At 38.9% G+C, this 18,174-nt stretch overlaps 1 protein-coding gene across 2 annotated transcripts in view; it reads right to left on the bottom strand.

The window, feature by feature from the left end:
- Positions 1–17,902, bottom strand: part of LOC122806336 (alpha-1,3-mannosyl-glycoprotein 4-beta-N-acetylglucosaminyltransferase C-like) — a 503,760-nt gene extending 485,858 nt beyond the window's left edge. For both annotated transcript variants that reach the window (XM_044076661.1, XM_044076662.1), the window contains exon 1: positions 17,769–17,902. The gene's annotated coding sequence lies outside the window, so the exon portion shown is untranslated. The remainder of the gene's footprint in view (positions 1–17,768) is intronic.
- Positions 17,903–18,174: the final 272 nt, after the last annotated feature.

Here is an 18,174-nt window from a genome sequence, read left to right as displayed (position 1 = left end):
TGTCTGACCCAGGCCTGTTAGAAACGTTACACTTAAAAAAAATCTTAATCCCTCTGCACCACACGCTCCAGGGACCTCAATCACATTACCACAATAAAAAGAACAAGCTGGAGGGACAGGTTCATAACTCAGACTGCCCATGCTCTGGAATAGACTTCCCATACATGTCAAGCAGAGCACCTCACTGGCCCTCTTCAAGAGAAATCTTCATGAGTGCATGGGAAATAGAAAGTTCACCCTGGGGATCACTCCAGTGGCTCTACTTGATAGAGGCACCGGGAACTAACAGCAGCATGATGCCAGGGTACTTCTGTGGGCTAGGCTTGTAAAGGCTCCAGGGCCGTTGGCCTAGTACACACCTATGAACCTAAAAATATCCAGGGGTTCCTATCAAAATAAGAACTATGGTTTTCAAATCCTTAGTTACCAAGAGACACTGAATGCTCTGTCCTTGTACTTCCTGTCTTTTAGATTCTTGAGGGATAATCTAGGCCTTGCTTACTGCACCATTAGAGATCCTGTGGTCCTTGAACTCACATTTCTTAGCAGGGCAAACAGCTTGGCCAACACAAAAACCAGAGACCTGAAACCTCATTACCAGATAAGACGGAATGTGTGCACATCCACCCTTCTCTTGCATAAACTTCCTCTGCGGTTTAAACAATGCAATTCTGTATCATGTTTCAGGTTAATCCTGGACAACTAATGAGCGCTGTCAAATTTTTCTTGGATTAACTATCCTCTCCCTTCTTGAATACGGAAGGGAAGCCCAAGGGATAGGTATTGCAAGGCATATATGGTAATCCTAAAATGGTTTTGAAACTCATATGGAGCCTATGACTGCATACCACATAAAATGCAGCAGTGATTTTGTAGCTAAACAAGTTAACTGATTTTTCTCAGAATTATGTCATTCATGACCTGAGATAGAAGAGCAAATGTATAAGGGGCAGTTTAGGATAAACAAACAATCAGCATATTTTTTTGAGATGTAGGAGAAAACTATTACTCAAAGAAAAGCTATGCAAACACAGGAAGAACATACAAACTCCCATGCAAATAGTGAGCAGCAAAGGACAGGCTTGAACTCTAGGCTAAAGCTGCAAGGCAGCTAGATTCCCACTGAGCCACAGTGCTAATAAAAGAGAAACATTCAACATCAGGAAAGCTGCTAATTGTAATAATGCACTTTTCATGAACAGAAATGAAAACAGAGATGAGGATAATAAACCAGTAGCAAACTAATGCACGACACTCATACGATTAGTTCTGGTTAGTAAGAAGACTAAATCAACTACTGAACCATAAGTACAGAGGCAGGTAGAGATAAGGCATCTGAACTTATTTGAGAAAGGTGACAATTATTCTATAAGTTTACATTGGAAGGAGAAACTAGAACTGTAGGTTTAGGTTTAGATGTGCTTACAAAAAAAAAAAAAAAAATACTACAGCTACCTGTCAAATTTGAGTTTATGTTGAAAACCCAGTGTGACAATGACAGGTCATATAATTGCATCTTGGACACTGACTTAAGTTTTAAAAGAGAATTTCTGAGTACTTGCCACAGTTTTACAGGTGCTGTGTTTCACAGCCAAGCTCTCACTGCAATGAATACCAAAGCAATTATTTGAAGGTTTTGTAGTGAAAATCACGTCTGTGCGGGGGGAGAATACAATGCAAGAACAGAGGAGACATCCAAGTGTCTTTGTAGAATGAACAGGACAGAATAAGCCATCCTTAGAAGGCAAACATTTATGCCCAGTTTCAAACCATTCCATTTGTATGTGGGGGATGCAGTGCAAGGTTTTTGCCAGAAGGAGGCAAACTTAGTTATCCTACTACATGTTTGCCTGAATTTATCAATCTGTCAGAACATTTACTACATGTTCAGCAAACTGTGTGCCGCTCACAACTCATTTCTGCAACATAATCTAATTCTTCCAACTTGAAACTTTTTGACTACCAGTACCAAGTGCTTCGGTGGGCAACTTATCACCGATCACAAGTCTCTATGGGGATTCTTAGAAAGTAGTTTAACAAATAATTACTATGCCTTGCCTTCTGCTTATTTTGCTAACTAGCTTTCTGCTTAGTTTGTCTAACTAGCATGAATTTATCATTTTTATGTTATCGGATAATGCACAAAAATAAAAAAAATTGCAGAGCCAGCCCTATATTAGTTTACAAGTTAAAGAAATGTTCAGAAAAGGAACAATCAGCTGCAGTCATCTCAGCGTAAGAATAGGGGGGAGGTGTAAGAGACTTGCACCCTTTAAACACATGGTTGCATGTGGTCATAACATGACAAACATGAATACGTTCCAATGAGAAGGTGTACATTCAAGCTATCAGCTCCGTGACCAAGCTAATGTGATGTGAGCTCAAAGGACTTGGTGTCCCTGTGTGAACCCCTTTCCTAGTCTGGTAGCAACTCCAAGTCCTTCCAGTCTCTCATAACTGGCCTGCCAATAACCAGTTAATCCGACCACTTACCAGCAGCTTTGTTCTGCAATACCTCTGAACTAACATAACAATAACTAAGAGTACACCAGCCTGCCTGTTGTGTTAGTCTACGCAACCCTTCTCTGCAGTCATCAAATCAGCTGGACTGCAGGTATATCAAATAATGCATATTCCCACCTTCAGCATCCTATGCATCATGTCAGACCACACAACCCCTTTTCTACTGCAGACTCCATATTCTACCCACATACTGTATACACATACAGGGAAGCCCTGTAACTTCCCTTAACCAGTGCTGCTCAGTGCATATATAAAATGCCACTGATTTACTTTTATATACGTCACCTCAGCAGCATTGCTCTGAATGGCTAGTTAGTGCACCATACCACTCATGTCCTGAGGTCCACTTCTGGTTAGCCTACACTGCCCACTCCATGGGACACTTATGCAGGTCCACTTCTTGGTAGCCTACACTGCCCACTCCATGGGACACTTATGCACAGTGATGAGGTTAACCTCCACACTGCTAAGGTACAGTTTATGAATCTTTACCAGTGGGTTGAATCATTCTTTCTTTAATGGAATAGGTTGGCAAAAGAGGAATGTAAAAGGGTGCAAGTTACTTGCACCTCCCCATCTTACACTGAGGTCACTGCAGCTTGAACAAAGTGATCACATATGAAAATAAATCAGTAGCAGACCTACTGACTACTAAACCCAACACAGGACCCTTCTTATTTACTCTCCCATTCAAACACCAATAACTCCTGTCCATCTAATGCAGACCCCACTAATAGCAACACATGGAGACAATGCAAAGTTAACCAGTCCTCTATCTCCTATCAGCCTATATTATCCACCTCATCAATAAAAAAATTACTACGCAAACTGAATCCCTGCTCCACATCTGCAGATAATCTCCCACCACAATACCTAAAACTTGCCGCTGACTCAGTTACTTATCTAATCAGCATTCTCAAACAGATCTCCGTCTGAATCTACAGTCCCCAATATATGGAAACTATCACATATAACCCTAATACATAAAGGAGGAAACTCCACCAAAGTATCTAACTTTCGCCCCATATTCATACCATTCTTGCAAGGTCTGCCAATCAACAGTTAATGTATTACCTGCTGCAGAGCAACTTGCTTACTCAAACCCAGAATGGCTTCTGAGCTGCACACAGCACATCCACAGCTTTATCATCTTTTACAGACACCATAAATAGGGCCAGAGATTAAGGAAACCTTGTATACACAGTATTCCTGGACCTCTCTAAAGCCTTTGACACAGTCTCACACACCTTACTACTAAATACCCTGTCAAACCTAGGTTGCTCCCCCACCAGAGTACACTAGTTTCAAAGCTACCTACAAGACTGGAAGCAAGAATTCAAATGGTCAAATCAACTCTCCACCTTTCTCCTTAACCCTACAGGAGTCCTCAAGGCTCCATCCTTGGTCCCCTACTATTTAATCTATTTATTAATAATTTACATACCTCTTCTTCCCTTGGAATGCTGATTCAATATGCAGATCATTCCACCATAACCTACACCTCTCACATTCTTCCAAAACTACTCTAACACCCCAAAATCCTTCACTACTGTTGAAACATGGCTCACAGATGCACAACTCTTCTGACTCCTGTCTTTCACTAAAATGTTAACATCCACTCAGCCGAAAACACTATCATAGAAAAAATAAAATTACTGGGTATAATTATAGCTTAACTTCTACTGTGATGGCTTAGTGGTTAACTACTGTGACTATATAATGTATGGGGTCCTGGGTTCAAGACCTGCAAAGGCTGTTTATACATGTCAAGCAGAGTGCCTCCTTGGCCCTCTTCAAAAGGAACCTTGACGACTGGATGAGAGATAGAAATTCACCTCGGGGATCACATCAGTCACCCTGCTAGACAGGGGTCCAGGGAAGTAAATACTGTGGGAAGAAATATCCAGGGAATTGTTATGGCTAGGCTTGTACAGGCCCTTGAGCCGATAGCCTAATACCAACCTATGAACTTCTACCTTCCTTCACATGTCCAGCAAAAGATAAGAAAACTCACAAGAAATTAGGATTTCTCTAAAGAAACAGGCAATTCCTTATTACAACTACCAAGATTACACTGGCAAAAACATTCCTACTTTCTACCCTATTTTATGGCTTTAGTATACTCGCCAACCTGCAAATGCTCACAAAAACAAAAATGAAACAATGTTACAACAAAGTTCGCCACAAACTCTAAATACCATACACACCACCATAAACCACTACGTGAACTACATTGGCTTGAACTCTCCAACCAACAAACATATACCTATCTAGTTACTATACACAACCTAATTTACAAACCCACTGCTTGCCCTGCCCTAGATAAGCTTATCAAATAATACAAACCAAACAGATCACTCAGATCAGAAGGGTTGCTAGAAATCTCCAAACCTTCTAAATGACCAGGACAGTCTCTATACTCCTACTCTATTTCTAAATTATGGAACTCTCTCTCTTCAACCACCAGATCAACCCCAAATCTGCCACTCTTTCAAAACACACCTTAAAAGTCAAAGTCATGGCATTGCTCATGTTTAACTCTAGGTTAATCCCACTCTACCTCTGCTCTGTCCACCCTCCTTTTCTCTCTCTCTCTGTTACTCCATTTCATTTCTATGAAGCTCCTCCAAAAACTCTTCTCCTCTACCCCAAACCTTAGTCTGTACTCCTCTTCTTCTCCATCTAAACCCCCTCACAAAACTAAACTATTTCTCCCCCTCTCCAAGTAAAGCTGATCACATGATCTAGAGTAAGACTACGCTCATATTAATATGTTCTAAGCACATTATTTACTTACTTCTATAGAAATCTATTATTAAAACACTTGTAACTCTTACAAATGATGTAACTTTTTTATTGCAAAACTCTAGCAACTGGACATTACAATTACAACAGATTAAAGATTAACAAAGTCTTAACTTACTTCATATTGTAATAATTGTAATCTGTGTATCGATAAAAAAGTCTGAATGTGGAGCTTTTCTCCCTGGAGCTCCACTGAAAACAGGTTCTGTGACCCAGTCAGACCAGCCCAGTTGCAAATGTCAAATAAAATAAATACAAAGCATGCTGAATTTAGTTACACAATGCTATATCACTTCAACATGTAGAATCCAGCTGGGGTAAATGTTATCCCACTATGACAAATAAAATACAGAAAGGAACATTTTACACAGCTTGCTGATATGCATTTATTTATTTCACGGGGCTGTCTCTACTGGAAACAAGCTCATATTCATAAGGGGACCTTTGTGTCAGGGCCCCCAGTCTATCCTTACAGCACAGCAATACACAAAGCAATTAAAAAACATTCAGTACAGTACAGTACATACTGTATTAGTATACTTGTGGTAAACCCGCAATTCAAACAGGGATTGGTATCTTATGCAGAGTGAAAGTGATTCCGTTCCATGGGAACCCATGTACAGACATTAGTAGTGCAAGCTGGGGAGGGGATCTGTACTAGACAGGTGGTATTTGTAACGGACAGTTTCAGTCAAGGAAACACAGAAGGCATTCCACTTAATGAACATTTTAAGTCATCACCACATTTTATTGACCTGTTTTGGTAATACAATCTACTCAAAGTAATAAAGCTTTTTAATTCTCCAGTACACATCTGATTTCTATGCCTTGTTGTGGTTTATTTATGTTCTGGCGGTAAGAGACATGGTGTATTCCTCGCTATCCTTAGCTTCATGTGCTCAGAGTACGTTACACTGGTCTCAGTTAATTTCTCAGTTTTTAGTTATCTAGATCAGGGTTTTGTCCAAGAGTCCTGAACTGTAGAAACAGGCAGAAAGAATAGCACACAGCAGTCAGACATAGTACAACAGTGCTTTCTTGTTTATAACTAATGAGGCACATGATCAGAACACCACAGCACATGAAAAAGCCGCTTAACTGTGCTTTTTCCTCACTTATATAATCAAAATCACAACTACTGCAACAATTGTCCGTTTATAATTAGATTATTAGTACAATGAAGACCAATAAAAACAGAAATTGGCTTTTGGAAAATGAAAGAAGCTTACCTGATCGCTGGTGTTTCAGCAGCACACCCTTCAAAGGGATTAAGAGATTTCCTTTATAGCAAAGGAATAAATAATGCAAAAAATTCTATAGAACCAATAACAAAAACAATGGAATCTGATTGATCACTTACCCAATCAAATACTGCCCATTAAATTCAGTGTCAAAAATCAGTTAAAGATTTTATTTTCAAAAAGCCAGTTTTCGCCATACTATTGATCAATACTTGTATACACTGAAAACCAAACCTCCATACAAAATGACAAATCTCAGCTAATATTTTCTGATCTATGTGTTTATTTTGTAGCAGATTACCACAAATGTTACAGTGACAATTTCATTTTGAAATTCTGATTTATCATTTAAAAGTATAGCAGCAGTACCATTTTTTTTTTGTTTACCAGTGATACACTGATTAAGTGTGGTAGTTAGATGCATATATGTACATACTTTGTCAGCTGGTTAATGTGACCAGTTAGTAAATTTCCATCTGCTTATCTGTCTTTCTTTTAAGTTTCCTAGTGCATGCAAAAACTTCAAACTATGGACATATTAGACGTGACAGCAATGCACGCTTTATGTATCTCAATTCTTACTTCCAAATCCAATATGAACCCATAACTACCTCGTTTGTTATTTCTTAAAACAATTCCTCGAGCACTAGTGTCAGGATTCACAATTAAAAGTACAAGTGAACCCTGAGCCATCCTGCCATGTGTAGCTAACAGCAGCTAAAAAGTTTGCTTCCTACATCCTTGGCACTTGTAAAGGAGTTGAGTTACAGCAGAAGACAAGTGTTAATGAAAGGGAAAAACAATACACACAAAAGTCAAATGCCAATTTGGCAAGAGAACAGAAAAAATAAAAAAGGGAGTACCCATGCCCCTACTGTGGGACCACAATGTTGTATTGAGAACATCACTGATGGAAAAACAATACTGGGGTATCATGGCCGTAACACAAACATAGCACATATCTACACAAACAAACACACACACACACACACACACACACACACACACACTCACACCGTAATGTCACTAGTGGAAGAATACTGAGATATCATGGCAGTAGCAAGTGAGCACACACAATCTAATGTCAATATTGGAAGAATATGTAGATATCATGGCTATAATGCAAACATGACACCACACACACACACACACACACACACACACACACACACACCTCAAATATCTACATGCTGAGGTACATACTTTATTGGAGGGTTAAAGTGGTTAAAATGAAGCAGCCGCAGCTTTCTTTACATGATATAAGACATCAAGCAACAGAACCTGCCATAAACATGGCGTGCAGAATATACTATAAGCATACCTCTCAATGCAAGAATTAGGGGTAAAGGCCCAAAAATAGTGATAGACTTTAAAATTACTCTGAAAGTATGAAAGTTGCTAGAAAAAGAGCTTTTTTTTTATCAGCATACATTTTCTGTAGGATACAAATTCAAACTCTTAATAAATGCTATACTCAGTGATTTGCCAGAAAACCACAAATGTTACGAGGAACAGACCAAAAATACAAGGCAAAAATCTCTTGGCAGTTGACAGCTACGACTGTAAAGCCACAAAACAGAACAGAAATGGCAGGACAGTCTGCAGACAGGATGTAACAAAACATCTTCATAGATGGCACAGTCTAATCCCAAGAATGGGAAAGAAGTGGGAAGCTGCTGATATTGGGTGGGGGTGGGGAAGTTAACATGCCAAATGTAAACTGAATCAACACCTTAACTGCAACTACACTTAGAAGCAGGGTATTTCTTGATGTTCTATGTGCTACTTGTGAGATGGTGATCTTAAACTTGGGTGCCCTCCTACAGGGAGTCTCAGACGAGCTCATATCTAAAAGGGGTCAGCCATTTGGGAATGTGATTCACCATCAACAAAAGGTTACACTAAAGATCAATTACTTAATGTATTTTCCCCTCCCCACCACCACCCACTCAGTATTCTGTTTATGAAACTCCGGTCTATTGAGCCTGGCTGTCCTCACTCAGTTTGCATTTTGTGCACTGTGCCTCTGGCTCGAGTCAAAGCTGCAATAAAGATAATGATTACAACTCTTCCACAAAGATGGGTCCCGAAAAAAACCTCAAAAAATCTAAAGGTGGACCAGGTGATGGGACGAAAAAAACCTCAAAAAATCTAAAGGTGCACCAGGTGATGGGACGAAAAAAAACTCAAAAAATCTAAAGGTGGACCAGGTGATGGGACATACCCATCAATACTTAAAAATATGATAAGAGAAGTGTTGACCGCTCTAACATCTTTAACAGATCATGAGAGGATACCATGATTCCTCATAACTGAAGAGTTCAAAGGATGACAACCGTTCATACAAACTGAAAACTGTGGCCCTGTAATTTTTATTACAGTAGGCAGAAAATTATGAAAGCAGGTGTTACAGTGAATGCATTACATTTCCTGACATTTTAAAATGCAAGTCCCCTAGGAGAATGACCATCATACCAAATGATCGACTTCTTTGAGGTATGGCCATGACATTTGGCCAGACAGAAGGAGGTAGTGTGCAAAAAGCTCAATAAATTAGATGGGCATATAGTACAAGGGCTGTGGTACTGCAAATGCTGTCAAAATAATAATACACAGTGTTATAACCAATGGAATCAGGGTAATAGTACACAGTGTTATAACCAATGGAATCAGGGTAATAGTACACAGTGTTATAACCAATGGAATCAAGGTAATAGTACACAGTGTTATAACCAATGGAATCAGGGTAATAGTACACAGTGTTATAACCAATGGAATCAGGGTAATAGTACACAGTGTTATAACCAATGGAATCAAGGTAATAGTACACAGTGTTATAACCAATGGAATCAAGGTAATAGTACACAGTGTTATAAATAACCAATGGAATCAGGGTAATAGTACACAGTGTTATAACCAATGGAATCAGGGTAATAGTACACAGTGTTATAACCAATGGAATCAGGGTAATAGTACACAGTGTTATAACCAATGGAATCAAGGTAATAGTACACAGTGTTATAAATAACCAATAGAATCAGGGTAATAGTACACAGTGTTATAAATAACCAATGGAATCAGGGTAATAGTACACAGTGTTATAACCAATGGAATCAGGGTAATAGTACACAGTGTTATAACCAATGGAATCAAGGTAATAGTACACAGTGTTATAACCAATGGAATCAGGGTAATAGTACACAGTGTTATAACCAATGGAATCAAGGTAATAGTACACAGTGTTATAACCAATGGAATCAAGGTAATAGTACACAGTGTTATAACCAATGGAATCAGGGTAATAGTACACAGTGTTATAACCAATGGAATCAGGGTAATAGTACACAGTGTTATAACCAATGGAATCAAGGTAATAGTACACAGTGTTAAAAGCAAGAGAATTCACTCAGACGAAGGACATATAACTACAGAGGTAGTACAGTAGTCACTTCAGGGTGTGTGTGTGTGTGTGTGTGTGTGTGTGTGTGTGTGTGTGTGTGTGTGTGTGTGTGTGTGTGTGTTTTTAAGTCATCCTGAAGAAGGCCTGGAAAGGCTGAAGGCTCCCTTTATGCAACAAGGTTAATACAAAAGCTGTCAGAGAATGAAAAAAGAGACAGGAAGAAATTTACTTACCCATGTAAAATAAATAAATATAAAATAATGTACACGGGAAGCAAACATTAAAGAGAACCATACATATTTTGGGGTAGGGATGAGTTCAATAGTAATGAACTAGGATTATGCTGTTAATCGACCTAAATTTAAATTAGGAATACAAGATAGTTAAGTTGACATTTACAGCACTGAGTGGAGCCCTGGAGAGCTTACAGACAGGGTAATAGCAGTTCAGAGGAAGGCAACAAAATTGTGCATGACTTTCATCAGAAGGCATCTAAGAACTGCAGCAACCTAACATGGAAAGTCTTGAGGAATGATGACCAAGGGGAGGGGCATACCTCAAGAAACTACATACAGATAAAATGATCACCGTACTTAAAATAATACGGCACTTTTTTCACTTATTTGATAACTGAATGAGTGAGCTAATTCAACAATCATTTTCAGCCACAAGCAGTACATACAGCAAGGCACATCCACATAACTATAAAACAATATCACTTGGCAGAACATAAGAAAACTTTCCCATTGGAAAAACTACTGTAGTTAGTAGAAAAGTTTTGGAACATATAGAAAACCAGTGATAGCTTTTACAAACAGTAGTGACATGAATACAGACAGCGTCATACTGCTCAAAGTACAGTCATCACTATAGCCATTTACAAATCTCCATTGTGAAAGTCGTAAAATGCAAGCAAAATCTAGAAGTTCAAAGTACGAAAACTACAGATTTCTAGTAAAATGAGGGGACAGAGCTACAGAAGAGAAAATGGGCAGCTCAAGAGAGATGTAATGAAGTAGTATTTCATAGTAAAGGTGGTGGGAATGATTGAATGAGCTTTCCTGAAGAGGTGGTAGGACCAAAAACTTGTGAATTAAGACTGCACAAGATAGAAACAAAACTTTGGGGGGGGGGGGGTTAAACCTTGCCCAATGAATAATGGTCACATACAAGAAGGCATAAACTTTTGAGCTGCTATCAGAAACTGATATTTCACTGAGCTGTTACATCCACTGCAACTTGCTGAAATATTTATCTGTGCTTCTGTGACTTATTTAACATTGAATGTCGAGGGTAGCAAACACTACAAGCAGAATAATCAAGAACTGGCAGTGGACAAAAATACTCCATACATTTGGTCTCTCAGGTATGGAAAATATCTGAAACAGAGAGGGCTGTGAATATGCTCTGGCTTGGCAGAGACAAAGAAAATCAGGATTTAAGTTATAACTGAGCAAATTATAAATTTCAATCTGATCTTTTCAGATTCCTATTTTATATCAGTACGGAGCAAAGTAAATTGAATAGAAAACATTTAGCCAGCAATGATTCACTGCATAAATGGCAGCAGCTGATGATTTCTGAATATTCTGCATTTTTTTTTAACCATTACAAAAAACAAAGAGGAATGTTTTATTTTGCAACAATTAAGGTGGGAGTGCTCTAGGCTAGGACAGGAAAATTCACAAGCTTAGGCAACGTTGTTATCAATACAGGTAAAGACACCTGGGACAGAAGTAAAGAACAAGTAAAGAACAAGCAGTGTGCTTTGCTTTTGCTGGCATAGCAAGAACCCTAGTGTGATTTTAAAGTACCTTTCTTTCTTTCTTACTTCCTCTGAGCTCTTGCTGTCATTATAAACATACCAAGTAAGCAGTCACTGAGCCTCTCATTCCCTTCCACTACTACTGGAAGCCACAAATAGTGTTTTCACATATACCTTTGATCAGTTAACTTATTGTTTGCTTTTTCTTTACTTAAAGATCTTTCTGACATCCTTCATGTTAGCTTGAGGTTTTATTTTCCCTTAAAAGTAATTAATTCCCTCGCTGTTAGCTTGCAGTCACTTTGTTACGGTGAGGGAAAATTCCTAGTGTTTCTATTTCCTGTGTACTTGCACTCATGAGCATGTGACAGCGAGTCACAATTCAGGTTTAATAGCTGCTTGCAGTTCATAAGCCTGTATTCATCATCTCATGCTCTGTCCTGTGGGTGTACTTGCACTCACGAGCATGTGACAGCGAGTCACAATTCAGGTTTAATATCTGCTTGCAGTTCATAAGCCTGTATTCATCATCTCATGCTCTGTCCTGTGTGTTGAAGTCCCCACCGAGTACTGCGTTAGGTTACTAAAGGTGCTAAAAAGTAACAATCTAAAAAGTAACAAGTCCTGACACATGTTTACTACAATGCATGAAAATAAAGTTCCTCCCCTTCATGACACTTTTTTGAACTGAATCCAGAGAACAGGAGATAAAAGGGCTGGTATAGTCTCACAAGAATCTATGGGGCAGAAGTAAAATATCTCAAAAGTATCTGGCCCATACTGCAAACCCACTTTCCACAGCATTACAGCAACGTAACTCTCTGTGAGTCACTCCACTCTGACCAAATTTGCTGACAGCTCCATGATCAAATTCATCAGCTTTAGCCCTTAATCAGTCAAATCATACCTTCCCTGTTTTTCCTTAGGGTATTAATGCCACCTATTTTCACTACCCAAGAGGGTGCTTGCATGGAGTTACTTTTTATGCATCTACTGCCAGACCAGAATGTTCTTGTCCCGGGTTTCATGCAAAGTCCCTGCCACCTGTCATGGTGCCAATGATATTTCCATGTCTGGTTGGAAGGCTAAAAAGACCAAACTCTATCAATAAGAGGAAAGGAAAGAAATTTCTGATTCACATTGGCCAAGCCTTCCCCTTCCATAAAATGAAATGAAAAGCTGCAATCTGTCTATTCGTAGGTGAGACTGTACATACTGACACACATTCATTTATTTCACAACCAGCTTTGGCTGTGTGTATGTGTATAAAACACTTTGGGGAAGGCTGTATTGAACACTATATAAAACACATTCTTTGTCCTGTAGTCATGGAAATAAAAGCCCTCCAGACTGAGAAGTCTGAACCAAGAGAGACTACTTTGATTTTTCCACTTCCGGTATTACTAACAAACATATTTTTGAGGGCAGGGTTTGGACAGATCCATTTAAAGGCATTTAGAAAAATTTTCAAGCACAAGGGCAAGCAAGGGTAAATATACACACACAGACATTTGTACATACCCAAACATATCATTTAGGGTATCCAATAAACCAGAATGTTTCTGGGAGGAAACTGGAGGACTCATGGAAATCCCAAGCAAACAGAGAGATAATACATAACCTCCCCACACACATGCTGAGATGAAGGTAGTACTGAACCCAAAATCTTGAAGCTGTGAAGCAAAGATGTTACCACTGAGCTAATAGAAAACTGCCCAATATTTTTATGCCTCCTTCTCTCCCAGATTTCCACAGGTATTTCTTGCACTCTTGTTCATTTCTTTTCTACCAACTGTATGCTTAATTAGCTGCTACCCTTGTCAAATGCATATCCTTTTTCTAAGCAGTTGCCCAACTGGTGCACAGAAAGACATCCTAATGAATCTAAAGTACTGTCAGTCATTGTAGCACCCTCTTCCATGTTCTTCATTACTAGCCTTGAAACAAGGATGTTATCTGAGCATACCGTTCTGTCAGCTGCAACCAGTCTAGGTCAACTAACATTCTGAGGTCTACTCTCTTCAAAGAGCTTGATCAAACGGATGTTATCAGAGCATACCGTTCTGTCAGCTGCAACCAGTCTAGGTCAACTAACATTCTGAGGTCTACTCTCTTCAAAGAGCTTGATCAAACGGATGTTATCAGAGCATACCGTTCTGTCAGCTGCAACCAGTCTAGGTCAACTAACATTCTGAGGTCTACTCTCTTCAAAGAGCTTGATCAAACGGATGTTATCAGAGCGTACTGTTCTGTCAGCTGCAACCAGTCTAGGTCAACTAACATTCTGAGGTCTACTCTCTTCAAAGAGCTTGATCAAGTGGATGTTATCAGAGCATACCGTTCTGTCAGCTGCAACCAGTCTAGGTCAACTAACATTCTGAGGTCTACTCTCTTCAAAGAGCTTGATCAAACGGATGTTATCAGAGCATATCATTCTGTCAGCTGCAACCAGTCAAGGTCAACTAACATTCTGAGGTCTACTCTCTTCAAAGAGCTTGATCAAGCGGATGTTATCAGAGCATACCGTTCTGTCAGCTGCAACCAGTCTAGGTCAACTAACATTCTGAGGTCTACTCTCTTCAAAGAGCTTAATCAAACGGATGTTATCAGAGCATACCGTTCTGTCAGCTGCAACCAGTCTAGGTCAACTAACATTCTGAGGTCTACTCTCTTCAAAGAGCTTGATCAAATGGATGTTATCAGAGCATACCGTTCTGTCAGCTGCAACCAGTCTAGGTCTACTCTCTTCAAAGAGCTTGATCAAACTTTATTTTGCCAATCAAAAATATTTGCACTTTTCTGCATTTTCCTCATCCCAGTCTTCAGAGTTTCCTCTACATAAATATACCTCTTGTAATTAACAAGTTCTGCTGTTTGCCCCTCTCCCATCCAATGTTTCTTCAGAAGCAGCTATCCTGGAATCTTAGCCCACAGTATTCAAAATTTCCAGAACTTTTAGGGCCTTTGCCTCAAAAATAATATGGGCAGGCCACTACAGTGTCAAAGAGGGATAAAGCACTATCTATGGTCCAGCCAACTGTGGTTTAGTTAGTGGTTCAATCAGCAGGGAGGGATGGGTATTACCATCCCCTAGGGTAGGTAGGTCCTGTGGTCATCTCTGACAGTGATCCCTGGTACATGCTGGAGATGTCGTTGCTGGGGGGAGGGGGGGTCCATAAAGGGGAATAGGGTGGCAGCATGGCTGAGCCACTATGGAGGTGGGGTGAAACATCATACACCAATTGCATGCCCACCTCAGAGTCTTTACCAAAGGAACCCACAGGGGATAAAGAAAGAAATATAATAGTCATAAATAAAAGCTCCCCCAGGCTTGAAGCAGGGAGCATGACTCTCCACCCAAAGATGCCCTTAAGATCTTCACTGGCCACAGTTTAATTTCAGACAGTGAACCAGTGGCGCTTGGGAGTGTCAATAGACACAGCAAGGAACATGGGGCACAACATCAGAATGACAGAAAAGGAGAAAAAAAACACATTTTTTTAATGGATGTGGGCATGTGTGTGGTGCCTCTGTCATGCCCCTGTCAACTTTCTGGTGATCTGCAAAATTATACTAAAGATGTAGATGTTTCACTCATTTCAATCTATCACAGTACTCCAGATTCCCCTCACCAACAAACACCTTTGGAGGTCTTCCTTCTTTTACTAATGCACCAAAAGAACCATTCTAATTCATTTTCCGTAGCCAGCAGTTCAGCACAGAGGGGTCAGGCCATGAGTTGATAACTAGCTTTAGCCTGTAGTCTTAGGTTTCACACCTTTAGTCTTCATCTACATATTGTCTGACCCTGTGCATGCCACTAAACAAGTCAGTGCTCTCAGGTTAAAATTCTAGGATACACTGCTTTCAACGTCATTTAAATTGTCCTGCTATGTCCTTATGGTTTGGGTGATTCACATTTGAAAGACATATTCTTGATAGACGTACATAGGCTTTTGAAGAAGACATTAAAATCACCCCCCCCCCCCCGAAGGAAATTTTTTGCCACAAACATAAATAAATAGCACAGATTCATTAACAAACTACTTTCAGCTCTGGGCTAAAATAACAAGAAAGTTAACACTCAGCTCCAAGCAACTTTGCATGAGTTTAAATATTAACAAGAAATAATTCTTAACCAAATTTAAACAGGTGCAACATTATTACAAATGAGTGCAAAGTGGATGCCAGCATGCCTTCCTAAAGTAAGGTGAATTTGTTTACAGTGGGTTATACGTACATGTTTTCTGGTAATACAGTTACGTGCATTTGTTAAGGATAGATTATACATTTTTTTGGTTACATATTTTCTCCAACTTTCGTTTTGCACCTTTTGTTTTCTACAGCTATTCTTGGGCACCTTAACATTTTTGGCTTAAAGAACATTTTAACTGTTATTTTTTTGGTTTGTTTAAGTATAACTGGCTGACTAAACTTAAACCATAACTGATTATGCAACAAGGCATAGTAAGGTAGTTGCAACTGCATTAAACATAATTTTTGGAGTAGGTCAAATTGCAAGACAAATCCCAGAGTTTAAGGTATGAGCAGGGCATCTGTAATTGTGTTAAGGTAGCACATCTAGGAGACCCCAATCACAAAGAATATTTTGGGGTTTTAGTTTACCTGGGAATGGTATTACAAAATAATGGATAGCCCTTTACTTTTTATACAGATCATTTCCCTTAACAATATCAAAGGTTTTAGTACACTTTCTGTTCATGTTGATAATTTCAATACCACAGCTGTGTCAGGATCAGCAACTAATCTTGTCTCTTAAAATCAAATTATATATATATATATATATATATATATATATATATATATACACATATATATATATATATATATACACATATATATATATATATATATACACACACACACATATATTGCATTATTACATAATTTTATGGCAGAAGATTATCACACCATTAAGAGTTTCAAAACATACATGCAGAAAATGGCAACAAGTCATAAAAAGAATTCCAAAACGTACATGTAGGAAATGGCAACAAGTCATAAAAGACGTTTCTTGGGGAATAATGTTTGGCCCACAAGTGAATTTCCAAACTAAAGACTGTCAATGTTCCAGAAGCATAAGTGCACATCCTTAACGTGTTCTTAGTATGTACACCACTAGTGTGTATATCCCTAGTGTGTACTATACCCCTAGTATGTATACCCTTGCCCTATCATGCCAAAAAAAAAAAAAAAAAAGTATTGGTACAATTTCAAAGCTCACTTAACTTCAGTGTTTTCTTGGCTGATCTGCTTTTGAAAAAGTGTTGCCTTGTTTTCTTACACAACTAGTTAGCCCACATAAGCTACTCAATTGAATCCCACTATATGTCTCATCATTTTTAAGCAGAAAAAACAGACACGCTGCTCATGTGGTCAGCATTAAATCTTTACGCTCTGACTTGAACATTTTAGAGCAAAGCAGACAGACTGCTTTCTATATTCTTTCCAAAGAACAGTATATAAGTTCAGTGACAGACACATATGGGGAAAGACTAAATCTGAATACCAAGTATAAATACTGAGTTAAATGGCTAACTAAACCGATTATGGTAATAATGTGACATTAAACAGCTAAAAAAATTAAACAAAATGAAACTAAAAAAAAAACATTTATTTAATGTGAGTTAAGTAAACTCTAGGGAAGAAATTAAAATCACATGAACAGGAAATTAAACTGGTTTTCACAGCTAGAGGTTCTCCAGTGATTTATAGGTTATTGTTTGCTTAATGCCAAAACATGCAGTCGTGATCATTTTAAGACATGCAGTTACAAAGCTATGCGTGTGTGTATTCATGAATGTGATAAACACTAACACTGCGTCTGTGTCAGGTTTCTGTTTCTCTGCAAAGCACTGTCAGCTTCAGTCTATTTCTGAGTTAAGAGCATCTGTGTGGGTAGATAGTAAGTGTTCATAAAAGATCAGAGTAGCTAGCAAAGTGAACACAAGTTCTGCTGTGCAGCCTACAACAGAATATGCCCCCTCTGTATTGTAATCCAGTAAAATCTTACCTCAGAACTTTCTTAATAATAAAAAGTCACGGCACAAGAAGCACGTTACAGCAGCAGCTTCTCAGAAATGAAAATCCTCCCCATGTTAGACTAGATGTTTTTGTTCATTTCCTGCAGTACTCTACAAGACAGATGGGTGGGAAAGGAAAAGCTTTAGTTGCTAACGACTGGGGGGAGGGGCATAGAGTAATCATTGTTTCTATGTAGACATGATTTTGGTGCAGGTGAAAAACACAATGGTAAACCTACGGAGATTAAAGCCAGTGACATACCTGCAGGTCATGTTTGCTAACTCTTACTGCTGGAACTGGTTATGTTGCATTACTACATAATACATTAATATTATGCATTGTATTATAGCATTACACTTGTACTACCAGTAAACTGCTGCCTGTCTAATACTTAA

Source organism: Protopterus annectens, chromosome 7.part0 (assembly GCF_019279795.1).
Source record: "Protopterus annectens isolate FY-2018-M chromosome 7.part0, PAN1.0, whole genome shotgun sequence".
NCBI lineage: Eukaryota > Metazoa > Chordata > Ceratodontiformes > Protopteridae > Protopterus > Protopterus annectens.
Note: the sequence above shows the minus strand (reverse complement) of the source record. Positions and strands in the feature narration are given on the sequence as shown.